Source organism: Hirundo rustica, chromosome 8 (genome assembly GCF_015227805.2).
Source record: "Hirundo rustica isolate bHirRus1 chromosome 8, bHirRus1.pri.v3, whole genome shotgun sequence".
In the NCBI taxonomy this organism is placed as follows: domain Eukaryota; kingdom Metazoa; phylum Chordata; class Aves; order Passeriformes; family Hirundinidae; genus Hirundo; species Hirundo rustica.
Window position 1 is genome coordinate 4,870,892 of NC_053457.1, and position 12,145 is coordinate 4,883,036.

At 41.4% G+C, this 12,145-nt stretch overlaps 1 protein-coding gene across 3 annotated transcripts in view; it reads right to left on the minus strand.

Annotated features, from left to right (window-relative positions):
- PCDH15 (protocadherin related 15) overlaps positions 1-12,145 on the minus strand; it is a 638,687-nt gene that overhangs the window by 480,524 nt on the left and 146,018 nt on the right. For all 3 annotated transcript variants that reach the window (XM_058421490.1, XM_040070932.2, XM_058421489.1), the window contains exon 3: positions 3,805-3,882. The gene's annotated coding sequence lies outside the window, so the exon portion shown is untranslated. The remainder of the gene's footprint in view (positions 1-3,804; positions 3,883-12,145) is intronic.

The following is a 12,145-nucleotide window of genomic DNA, read 5'->3' on the forward strand; positions in this document are numbered from 1 at the left end:
GACACCAGTCAGTCCTTGAAGGCACAGAAATACTGCTCCACTCGTCAAATAACAAATAAATGAACAGTTCCTAGGGTTGTCCCCATGACAAGGCAGTTGGGAATGCTCCATGAGCTTTACCCGCCTCACCACCTCCTTCTGCTGGATTCCTCCTCACCTCATGCTTCTGATGATCCTCTTAGAACTGCAACCCACCACTGCCCTCGATCCCACTAGCAACCAGCCCTCAGAGGAAAGTTGTGTTGTTTGAGCTACTCAAACCTTCCAGCTGACAGGAATTATCCTCTCCTACTTAAAGAAACTCGCAGGGTGAGCACAGCAGTCCCGAAACCTCAACACTTCATAATGAGCTGAATAAATTTGAATGGTTAATAACACTGAGTTAACAAAAAAATCTCCCAGTGCAAATGAAACCAAATAGCTCAAACTGCTGCCGACATCCCACACTTCCTTGCATGATCCCAGGTCAGGGACTGGGGAGCTGAACTCAGGTTCAGCACACGGACAGAAGTATCCATGACAGAGTCCACCTGATCCAGCCACTGTCAGATCAGCTCCCCGTTTTCATTTCATCCTGGGAAACTGAGAGCTCTGATCACATCGTCAACATGTGTCAAAAATTCATTTCCACGTCCCACAAACTGTCTCTCAAATAATGCATCATGCTTCAGAAGAAACTCCAGGAGAATTTAATGTTCAGAATATTCCCATCAATTTATTAATGCAAAAGCTGAAATAAATTCTCAGCATCACGATTTTAGTCTTGCTATGAAAATGAATTGAAAATACGGATCAGGTTTGTGCATTTATTTATCTGCATGTTAAACACATCAGCTCAATGGCAGCCTCCTTTGAACTAGGGAATTGTGATGCAGTGGTTTCGACAGAGACTTTAGTACACCGACTGCAGTTTGTCTGGGCCTCTACAGATGGTCTGGAATGCAAATACAAGGGAAAAGCCTGACAGAAAACAAATATGCCGCTGTGTTCCTTAAATGTAGTTGCCCCTTAATGTATTATTACAACACAGAATCTACTAATCTCAGAATTATAGAGTCCCAGGATGAATAGGGTTGGAAGATAGTCCCTTGATTTTTTACCTTTCTTCTTTTCCTTAGTCATCAAGAAAGACTGATCATTTGAGATTTTATTCCGTCAAAACCCGTCATTTTTTAGTTTTAATTTTAAAAACATTTTGGGCATCATTGAGGAGCTCACTTTACTGAGAAGGCATCGACAGTTCCCTTCAAGGTCTGGCTGACTTTGGGGTGTCAGCACAGCACTTTGCAGCACCTCCAGTGCATTTTGGACACAGGCAAGTAGAGCATCCATATCCACCTCCTGCTGTGTCAGGAAGAGATAAAGCCTCACAGGACACCCAAGAGATAGGAATGTTAATAATTCTCATGCTGAGTTTATTCAGGGCCTTGACTGAAAATAATATCATTTCATAGCAAAGAGATAACCATAAAGAAATCAGACACCTCAGTGACATCATCTTCATCCATGTCACTGACACCACACCCACACAGGGGTTAAATGATTTAACCCCAAATGAGCTCAAGCTTGGCACGTACAAGATTCGAGGGGAGAAAAAAGGCCACGCTAAATTATGCTCAACAATGACACATTGCAGTTTCAGAAACTCAGGAACATAAATCAATATTAAGTTTCTAAGTTCTTTTGGCAAGAAAAACCATCATATAGTTACAGAATCAAATGAGAGACACGTCCACTTGTAAGCATTTGTAAGCAAGTCGGTATCAGTCGTACTTTAGAAGCAAATATCTCATTTACAAGCCAATTTGAGCAATATAAACTGCCAAATTGAGCCTGGAGCCTGAAACCCAAAGTCTGCAGGAAGAAGCCAGTCCTCTAATTTCCTGCATGACTGGAGACACAAAAGTAAGACAAAGTGTCATTCTATTAAGGCTCAGAAAACATGTTTTCTAAAACTCAGGTGGGGTTTAATTCCTTGGCTTCCAGAGTTTTACAAACAAACTCCTGCTTAGCTCAGTGCTGAGGCTTAATGGGCTGAAGGCAATCTGTGTTAATGGACTCCACTCTGGAGTGGAGTGGATTTGCTTCTCTCAGTGCCTTTGGCTTGGAAATAGCCGATATTTCTTTCTTCACCTTATTATTAGTAACTGTAGGGATGAGAAATTATCGATCCATCTTAGCTGTCATCTCGCTTAAACTTCAGATTACTCCTGTGCTCTAGGGACTTTCGCAGCTCATCCTAAATGAAATAATTGTTGGAAACTCAAAGGGATGAAACCATTCCTCCCCTAATTATGCATTTCATGCCTTGCTAAACTCCTTAACAAAACTGAGTCAGTGCTTTGTGACGGACAGGGCATTATTTGTGGGGAAAAGCAGCACACATTTGAATAGTTAAACTGAGAAACAACCAAGCTGAAAACTCCTGATTTCAAGAGGAACTGATTATCTTGAACTGATCTTTGAAAGTAGCTACCACATGGAATTTCTATTCTCCTTCCCCTTGGAAGGGGGCAACTGAGTATCACATCATCATCTTATTTATTATTTCCCTGAATAAAAAATATATGATAAAACAAGACTGCTCTGCTCATTATTTCCAAATATCTTTCCTGGGAAACAACCCAACATCAAAATATTTTATCATCACACTCCCAACATCTAAAAATCTGTGCTTGTCTGGCTGTTTGTAGCTCTGTGCTGCCCTTCTCCTCACACTTCTGCTGCCTCTAGACACAGCTGCCAACACAAAACTGTCCTTTTTTGTCTCTAATAACATCATAATGCCCAGGTGTTGAGCCCCTGGACCTGTGACACAACGACTTTCCTTTTCTCAGCGTATTTACAATTAAATAGGTTGCTTGAACATTTTTTTTAGCCTCTGTTTTAAAGCTCAGAGTGTTTCATCTGTCCTCCCTGTACAACACGACCTCTCATTGCTTCTCATGCTTTTAGCAATTAATTTCAACAATTCTTCTTTTTCTTCCCCTGCTATATATGGTATAATATGGAATATAAATTCACAGTAGGCTGTATTCACCTGGTTAATCCCCAGCTTTAAAGAGAAATACAAGAAAATACACGAAGCAAAAAGAAACACCTTCAGGTTGCCAGCTGTGACAGCAGCAGATCAATGTTTGCTGTGCCATCTTGACTTGAGTATCTCTTCTATGATCATTTCTCCAATTTATATTCATTACAGAACACCTGCCAGATCTGTTACCCAAATTATTTGGTGTCCCTGTTGTATCCCCCAACGTGTGAAACCACCCCTTGTGCAATCAAAGCTCAAGTCTGCTTTGAGAATCACCGCATAAAAAAAGATTGATTTTCATCTTGGAAATGTCAGACTTCTGCCTATAATGCTCAGCTACATTTTTCAGGAGCAGTAAAGTTCAAAAAAGAGCCCCAGCCCTGACACATCTCCGACACATCATGATGGATGTGACAGTTCTGCTGCTTTACTGCCAGAAACCTCCTGCTACAGAATGAGGCAATCAATGAAGAATAATAAATCTATCCCAGACCCCAGAACTATTTTTTTGTACATGCAGAACAGCAGAAATGACATATTAGTTATACCTCTGGAGGTAATAAACCATCACACTTTCTTTACCATTACACAATTCCAGTTAAACAGTTTAATCTTTACCTGGTTTATCTGTTCAATGCTTCACCATCAAAACTCCCAATGCGCATTTTAAGGTTATTAATGTAGTGAATTAAAAAAAAAAATAATAATAAAAAAGAGAATGGGAGAGAATTGAAGACACACTTTCCAGTTAAAAGAGGAAGTTTTCTTACCATTTTTTCTGGTCCCTCTGTCAACTGGGAGAACAACTGCTGCTCCAAAGGAATCTGCTGAATTACGTTCCCTTCATCCTGGAACACAGTGCTCCTGATTAATACTGACTCAAAAATTTTACCTTGAGTGCACAGCACAAATACATTTCATTTCCCTTTTTTTTTGAGAAGTCCTGTGTTTGAGATAGATTACAGCAAGTTTGGAAAAGTTAATTTGACATGCATAAATCAAGGCTTTGCAGAGAAGGGATTGGTTTGATTTACAGCCAATGCCTTTGAGTGTATTCTCCTACCTATCCTTCAAGTAACAGCCTTGATTTCAGAAAGAGGGAATATACTTCAAAATATACTTCAAAATAAGTGTTTTCTGAGGTCATTTGACCACACCACCAAAAAAAACAAGCCCAGCTGTGCCAAACACGGTGATTTAAAATACATGAGTTCATTTAAAATTTTCAGTATACAGGCTCAATAAATTTGAAAACTGTTGCAGGACTAGACTGATGGTTCCTTGTGCTTGTGTATGATTTCCAAAACACATCCATGGATCACTGTCATAATTCTATTTCTCTCATTATTTTATACATTCGTAAGCACACAGACAATATTTAATGCTGTAGTAACTGAGTTTGGATGAGGTGGTGCACACAGAACAAGCAGGTATGTTGCTGAAGCTCCCTGAAACTGAGAATTAGGAGGAATTCTGGGGCCAAAGAACTTCTCTTTACTCATTTGGCTTTTCCTAGGCAGCAGTTTTAAAGGCAGGAACCTCCTGACACTCGCCCTCTCTTGCCCCTTGAAGGGCACTGGCTGCATTTATAACCAGGCTGAGGAAGGAACAAGAAGCAACGTTTCTTTTGCTTTTGCGCAAACCTTAAGTAAGTTCAAAAATCTGTAAGTCAGGCTCTGCCCCAGAGCAGGCTGTGAGGAAACACTCAAGGTAGGAAATGACTTTTGCTGACACCAAAATCACTCCTGACACCACTTGGTGGTGGCCCTTTGCTAGAAGGCTGCTCCTGAGGAGTCTGAAATGTTAGAGGCAGAAAATCAGAACAAAGAGCAGATTTCAGCACGTCTGTGCTTGGACACAAAGCAATCTCACCCCCACTGCCAAAAATTATAATTTATTTTTGTTTGTGGCCTTGCTATCCCTGAAACCCCCTGGTCAGAGAGGGCTTCACCCTCCTGGTTGTGGGAAGGGCAGGGAAGGAATGAATTCTCCCAGTCCACACAAGGAAACTACAGCAGGACCATGAGCTGCTGCCCATGGATGATAAAACGTTCCCATGACAATCCCTCTCATCTGTGCATCTCATTGCTATTTCCAGCAAGCACAGTTTGGTTTTTTTTCCAAGTGAAAACAACAACGCACTTTCTGAGGAAATCAAAATTAGCAGGAGCAGTGCAGCACTGCTTTGTAGCTGTTTCTGACAATTAATAAATTAATTTAATATTAGGTGCTGAGGGAAGAGAAAATAAATTTCCCTTCAAGCTGGATGATATTTTTTTAGAGTATTTCTCTGAGGTCAGTGAAATGCTCTGAAAAGACTTTGTAGGTAACAGTTAATTTAAAAACAAAGCAATAACTCTAAAAAAATTAGGGCTTTGATTTTTTTTTTCTTCCCTAGGAGCTAAAATAACATTTGTAATGTTCTTTAATTTTTTAATGATAGGGAAATATTTTGCATTAATATAATGAAGTTGCTTATTATACCCGAAGCTATTTTTAAATTTCCCATAATGGCATAACAGCTAACCCAATCACCTCTAATTTTAATGTAATCCTTTTAATTCCTGATACAAACCTAATTCTTAAACAAATGTTAAATAAATAGCAAGTCTAGAATCGGTACAGCTCTTGCAGCATTGTGCCATTCCCAACCACATGAAAACACTCTGCAATACAAAATTATTCATTTTCAGTTGCCATTCCAGGTAAAAAAATCTGTAAATTCTCACCAGATTAACTTTCAGTAATAACAGACTTGAATACATTGTCTTGATTAGCCAAGATTCTTTAACATCTTCCACGTATTTGTAGCTCAGCTCAGATTTTCCAGTTTGCTCATTGATGTCCTTAACAGAGAAGAAAAGAAGGATTTTTCTGGACAAGGAAAGGAGCAGGGTGGTTTCAGGTGAGGCAAGGGCTCTCAGAGATCAGAGAAATTCAAACTCAATCTTCCAGCCCCCTCCTGGTCGCCTGACCTTTTCTGAGTGCGTAAATGAGTGGTAGGAATTAAATTCCAAGCCAAAGGACCAGAACCCAAGCAGATTTCTTCAAAATCTGATTTCTTGCACTAATAGAGACAGCAGAACAGCACTCCCCAAGTTCCCAAGCTGAGGGATTTGTCTTTGATGTCTCCCTTTAAACATCAGAGGGCCAGGGACCACCCTGTGTTTTTGCCAGCAGCAGGAAGGGGAGGTTGATGCCCACAGCCAGTGAAAGCCTTGGGTTGGTACAGCAGAGTTCAGCTCTTCCCTCTACCATCCAAAATTCCAGATGCTGTTGGCACAGCAAGGGAACCAGCCAGAGGGAATGGTCAAACCTCCCTGAATCACTGGCTTTGAAATGCTGCATTCTCAGCCTGCCTGACAGATTTTATTTTCTATGTGCTCTGATCTAAAGTTAAAAACAAAAACAAAAACAAAAAACCAACCCTCGAGTGAATCTGAAGTGAATGAAAGGGTTGTTTGGTTGTTTGTTTTGGCAACTTAGAGAATTTCTGTCTGGAATCACAGAATCCTGGGTTGCCAGGGACCCATGAGGATCCAGCCGCACTCCTGACCCCACAATATTGCTCTTTTTAGGGTGATTTTTTTCTTTTAAATCAGCGCAAGAGCAACAGCACGAGCAGGAGTTTAATCAGCAACCTCCCTCCGCTCCTCTCACTGGGTTTTGCTGATTGCGACTCTAAGTGCTGCTGAGATTCAGCTCCTAAAAATGTGTCATAACAACTCCAGCAGCACTGACACTCTGACCTTCAACTCTAATTAATTTTAACAGACATGGCTGTATTTTGAAATACTAAAAAAAAAAAAAAAAAAAAAAAAAAAAAAGATTTGTCCTGCTCTTTTTCTAAAGCAAATAAAAAAGGCAAGAGTCAGCCTACTGAATACACATAATGAGATTCACAACAGAAATAAACTTATTAAAATGGCATCTCTTTACTGTGTTTTAAAAAAGGGGTTTTGACCATGGGCACACAAATGAGAAAAAAACAACCCAAACTCACCAAAACAGTGCTACACTTAAGGCTTAAAAAACCCAGTTTCAAACTTAAAGCAAAGAAGATCTAGATAAGTTTTGTGTAATTTTCACATTTGTAGTGACTTTTAACTGATAATAAAATTAGCATTTTTTGTTAAACCTTTCTGAGATCTCACACTGCGGGTAGTGAGGAGACCTCAGGATCATCTTTCCTCTGTAGTCACTCTAGAGTCACCTAAGTCATGTTTAAAACAAAACTAATCACCCAATTACTTCAAGACCATAAATACTGAAACTTTTTTTTTCCTAATGAAATTAAAAATATAGTCTATTCTAGGTCAGCCACATCTTTATAGCTACAAATAATAACATTAAGGCCTTGTAGGAAACAAAATAGATCCGGAATCAAAACCCATGCTTTACCTGTGACTCTGATTTTACAGAGTTTAGCACAGAGGTTCTTTTCACCTACTTAATCTACTGTGACTGTGAGAGACTTTAAATCAGTGAAAGACTAAAATGCCACAGACTCCTTTCATTGATCTCAAACTTGTGAAGAACCTGTTGTTCAGAATGGCCCAGGAGAGGTGGAATTTTGAGAGGGGCTAAGGCAGTGTGACATTTTATAATAACAATGTTCTCACTACCCATGAGATTAGGTAATAAAAAAACCCCAACACTTTTCACACCCTTTAAACACAGTTGACATGGCTCTCCCTTCCTCAAGAAAGGGAATCTATTCATTGGATAGGAGAAAAAAATCTGAGGAGTGCAAGGGCAGTGAGTGAAGAGCTCTCTCCATGAATATCCACCTACTCAGACATGGAATAACCAGCTCCTGAGGCAGTAAATAAAATGCAACCCTTCAGCAGCTATGAAACACAGAACACTAAATAATTCAGCTCCCAAACACTAGTTACAGGATGCTGACAGCAGGAACTGCCAACCCTGAGGATGCAGAGATGACCCCAGGATGTGCTGATGTTCCCCCTGCAAACTGGAAAATGAGCCCCTGCCTTAAATAGAGGTGCTACGATGCACGGCTCTGCTGAGGGGGGCTTTATAAAGAATTGCCAGTGTCCTCAGCCTGAAATGCTTGGGAGCCAAGACAGTTTCCCAGAGCATAATGAAACCACCTGAGGAAATTGTTCTAGTGCCTGCTCAGGCAAGGATTAATGTTGTTGCTCCTAGCAGGTAAAAATCACCTGGAATTCCCACCCTGCACAAGGCGGGACAGCATCAGACGAAACCATCAGCCCTGCAATACACACTGCCCACTGCAGGGCCACAGACTGGCTCAGTAAATATTCCCAGAATTCTGGAATAGCTGGAGTTGGAAGGGGCCTCCTGAGATCATCCAGTTTAATTCCCCTGCCCAGGTGGGGCACATGGAGCAGATGGCACAGGAACATGTCCAGTTGGGTTTGGGACGTGTGCAGAGAGGGAGACTCTCCCTGGGCATGTGTTCCAGGGCTCTGCCACCCTCCATGGAGAGTTCTTCCTCATGTTTGGGTGGAACTTGTGTTGTTTGGCCACTGCTCCTCATTCTGTCGCTGGCACCACTGAACAGAGCCTGGCACCCTCCTCTGCCACCCCCTGGAGATGTCTCTGTGGATTGATGGAATCACCCTCAGCCTTCCCTTCTCCAGACTGACCAGGCCCAGCTCCTGCAGCCTCTCCTTATCAGGGAGATGCTCCAAACCCCAAATCATTTCTGTGGCCTCTGCAGGACCCTCTCCAGCAGTTCCTTGTCCTTGACCTGCAGAGCCTAGAGCTGGGCACAGCACTCTGGATGTGCCTCACCTGGGCAGGGCAGAGGGGCAGGATCCCTCCCTGACCTGCTAGCCATGATCTTCCTCATGTCTCCAGGATCCCACTGGCCCTCCAGGCCACGAGGACACTCTCTCCACTCATGGTCACCTTGTGTCTCACCAGCAGCCCAAGGTCCTTCCTCACAGAGCTGCTCCTATCACTGGCACTGCCCACACAGGCGCCTAATACCATAACAAGCAAGATTCCCTGGCCTGAAATTCCATGTTTCCTCAGATCTTTCCATCACTTTTTGCACCTCACTATGGTACTAACAAAGCCAGATTACAGTGAGGCGCCAGGGATTGATTTTCTGCTCTTTCCTAGTGTTACCTATCCATATGAGAAGGGAATTCTGTCACCAGGACAAGGCCTGGTCACAGAGAGTGATGCCCACCTGAAAAGCCCAATAATCACCTTAGGATGGGATGAACAGAGGGATCTGTACCCAAAATATTCTGGAAGGTGGACCCCAGGTGTGCTGGGGGTGTGTTCCAGGAAAGGAAGGTCCCAAAGCTCCCATATTCCCCTTGAAGTGCTGGCTCCAGCAATGCCATAAAACTGGTCACCACCACCTTCATTCTTTGCTCCTCTGAACAGCTTCCATTTATCTCCCTGTGTTCAGACATGACACAATCAAAACATAAACCATGATGTACAGAATGCACATAAAAACTAAGTACAGTTGTTACTCTGGTGGACAGAAAATGTAGCACAGATAAGAAATTAGTCCAGCTGCAAGTCTGCATGATCAGACCACCTTAAAAACACTAAAGATCAAGTATATGGTGTGATTTTTAAAAATACATCCTACTGTGAGCCCAGGTATCTCATCAAGCCTTTGCAAAAGCATCTGCTTTCCTTCAGGGCTTTTCATGTCCAGCTCATAGAAAGGATAAATATTCCTTTAAGTGGCAATGATTTCTGAAAGATGAATTTTTAAGTGATTTATGCTTCAGGCAGTGTGTATAAAACCTGACAGGAAGCTCTAAACTGATGAGTATTCCTGCGTTGCTCTTGCACTGATTTAAAAGGAAAAAAACACCCTTAAAAGGGCAGTATTCCCTTGAGTTCTGAAAACAGAGGAGTCACAGTCTTCAAGGATTGCAAGAGCTGAGGAATATCACTGAAGTGGTGATAAAGATTTTTTTAGGAAGCCAACAAAATTCCTGGGAAATGTATCCTGATATAAAAAAAATATCAGATGATCTGCTCTCCATGGCCAGCAGTACCTCTGGAATCAGTGTGTTCCACGGTTAGCAGTCAAAACATGGGAATAACCAGAACAATTGTTTTGAGGATAAATGAAGGAAGTTAGTTTAGCCATCACTGCTAAGAGACACAATTATGACGTTCAAGGACAAATCAATGTATTCATAGATTAATACCACAGGGCAAAACACTAAAAAAAAAAAAATGGGCATTGAGGAAATAATTTAGTCTTTCTCTAATATCCCTTCCCCAAAACCTGAACATTTTCTACAACGTGTTTTTTCTCAACGTTAGTGGCACCTGCAGCCGAAGACAAGTAAGCAAATTAAGCACCTTGCAAAGCCTCAGCCACAGCAGCTTCTCTTCTCCCAGCTAATTAAAGGGTTTTCCTCGGAGCCTGAAGCTGTCTAATCATGGCAGAAGCATTCCCCCATCATTAGGGATGACTTGAATCAATCCTGCAGCAGGATGCAGGCTCAATTTCGTATTTGATTTTTAATTATAAGCTCTAGATACCAATTTTCCTAAGTTTTCAACATAAACATTAAAGAAAACCAAACACCACAACTGAGATTTCACAGTCTTTTGTTATTCGTAAGTGGACTAAAACTGAGCAATTTTGCTTTCACAAAAACCAGGCATAATCCAAGCGATTACGGAGCTCAAATCCCTACGTGTTTAATATTGCTGATCAAAACCTGTGGAACAGTCAGGCCCGAGATAAGATCTCTGTGTCATTTTGGCAGCTTTATTGTTATTGGTTTTTAACTCTTGGTAGAAGCAGGGCCAAAAATCTTTCAAGAGATCTTTCATTTCCTTTCTGTGCCTTACAAGGAACAGAATAAGTATATTGTGGTTTAATATGCTAAATTAGACAACGTGTTTTAAAACAGTGTTGGCTGACAGCAGCAGAAAGAATAAGATAGTTTCTTAATCAGTTTTTCTGGACATTGATTTCTGGAATTATTGGCTGCTCCAGGGGGAAAAAAAAAAAAAAAATCCAAATTCCAAATGGTTGCGAGGCAGATTCCACTTAAAAAAATTCTAGTTTCTTCTTTGTTGTTTTGAATAGGGGCTGAGAGAGGCTGCTGTGTTCTCTGTGGCTTTAATAGACAGAGGCAAGGCTGGAGGAGATGAAACAGACATTTTCTCTGGAATTCCACAGTTCAGCTGTGAAGAATTTCATCTTTTCTTTTTACCTTGGGAGTGCAGCTGAAGAAATGCAAAATGCCCTGTGCACAGAGGTATTTTAGTGCAGCTGCATTGTCTCAGCAAACAATAGAGGGCCTGGAGGAGAGCACTGCTAAAAATAATTCCCCAGCTGAGGTCAGGAGGAGAGGACTCATCACAAACCATCCCTGTTGCTCTCATCAGGACACTTGTGCACCTCTGGAAGCAGCTGGTGCCAGCACATCAGCAAACCCAGAGAATTGATGAAAATCATGACTTACTGAATGGTATTAAAATAACAACTGGAAGAAAACCGAATTGGGCACTTGGGCAGAAATTGCAGAGGTTGGAGCAGGCTGTGCTTTGTCATCTGCAGCACAGTTCAATAGAGAAATAGAAAATATATAACAGAGTTCATTGCAGCCAAAGAGACAGCAACAATAAAAGTTCTCAAAACAAGCGTGGGCACCTTCAGTTTTGGTAGAATAAACTCTTTATCAGGTAGGTAAAACCTGTGAGGCCAAAACAGGCTTTAACATCAGAAAATTCTCAGGATAATTCAGTTTAAGCCATTCACATACACATGAATTGGAACATGATTCTGAAACTGCATCAGAAATTATGGAAAATACAGCAGCTTTCCTGTTTCTATTTCTAGTCCACCTAAGTCCAGAGCAGCTGTAGGTCTGAAATGCATCCCAAATTGTTCCAAATCTGCTCTCTCAACACATAAAAGTCAAAATGCACATCTTTCCTCCAGGAGGGGTTTGGTGCTCGTTCAAAGGAGGGGAAGGGCTGGTGTTAAGAACCGCTGCAGTTATTCAGATAAAGGCAACTCAGGAGCTGAAGAGCAAGAAAATGATAAACAAAACCCAGAAAAATACACAGCAGAAAAACCACAACTAAAAAAACAACAGCTGAGAACACTTTAACACATTTTCT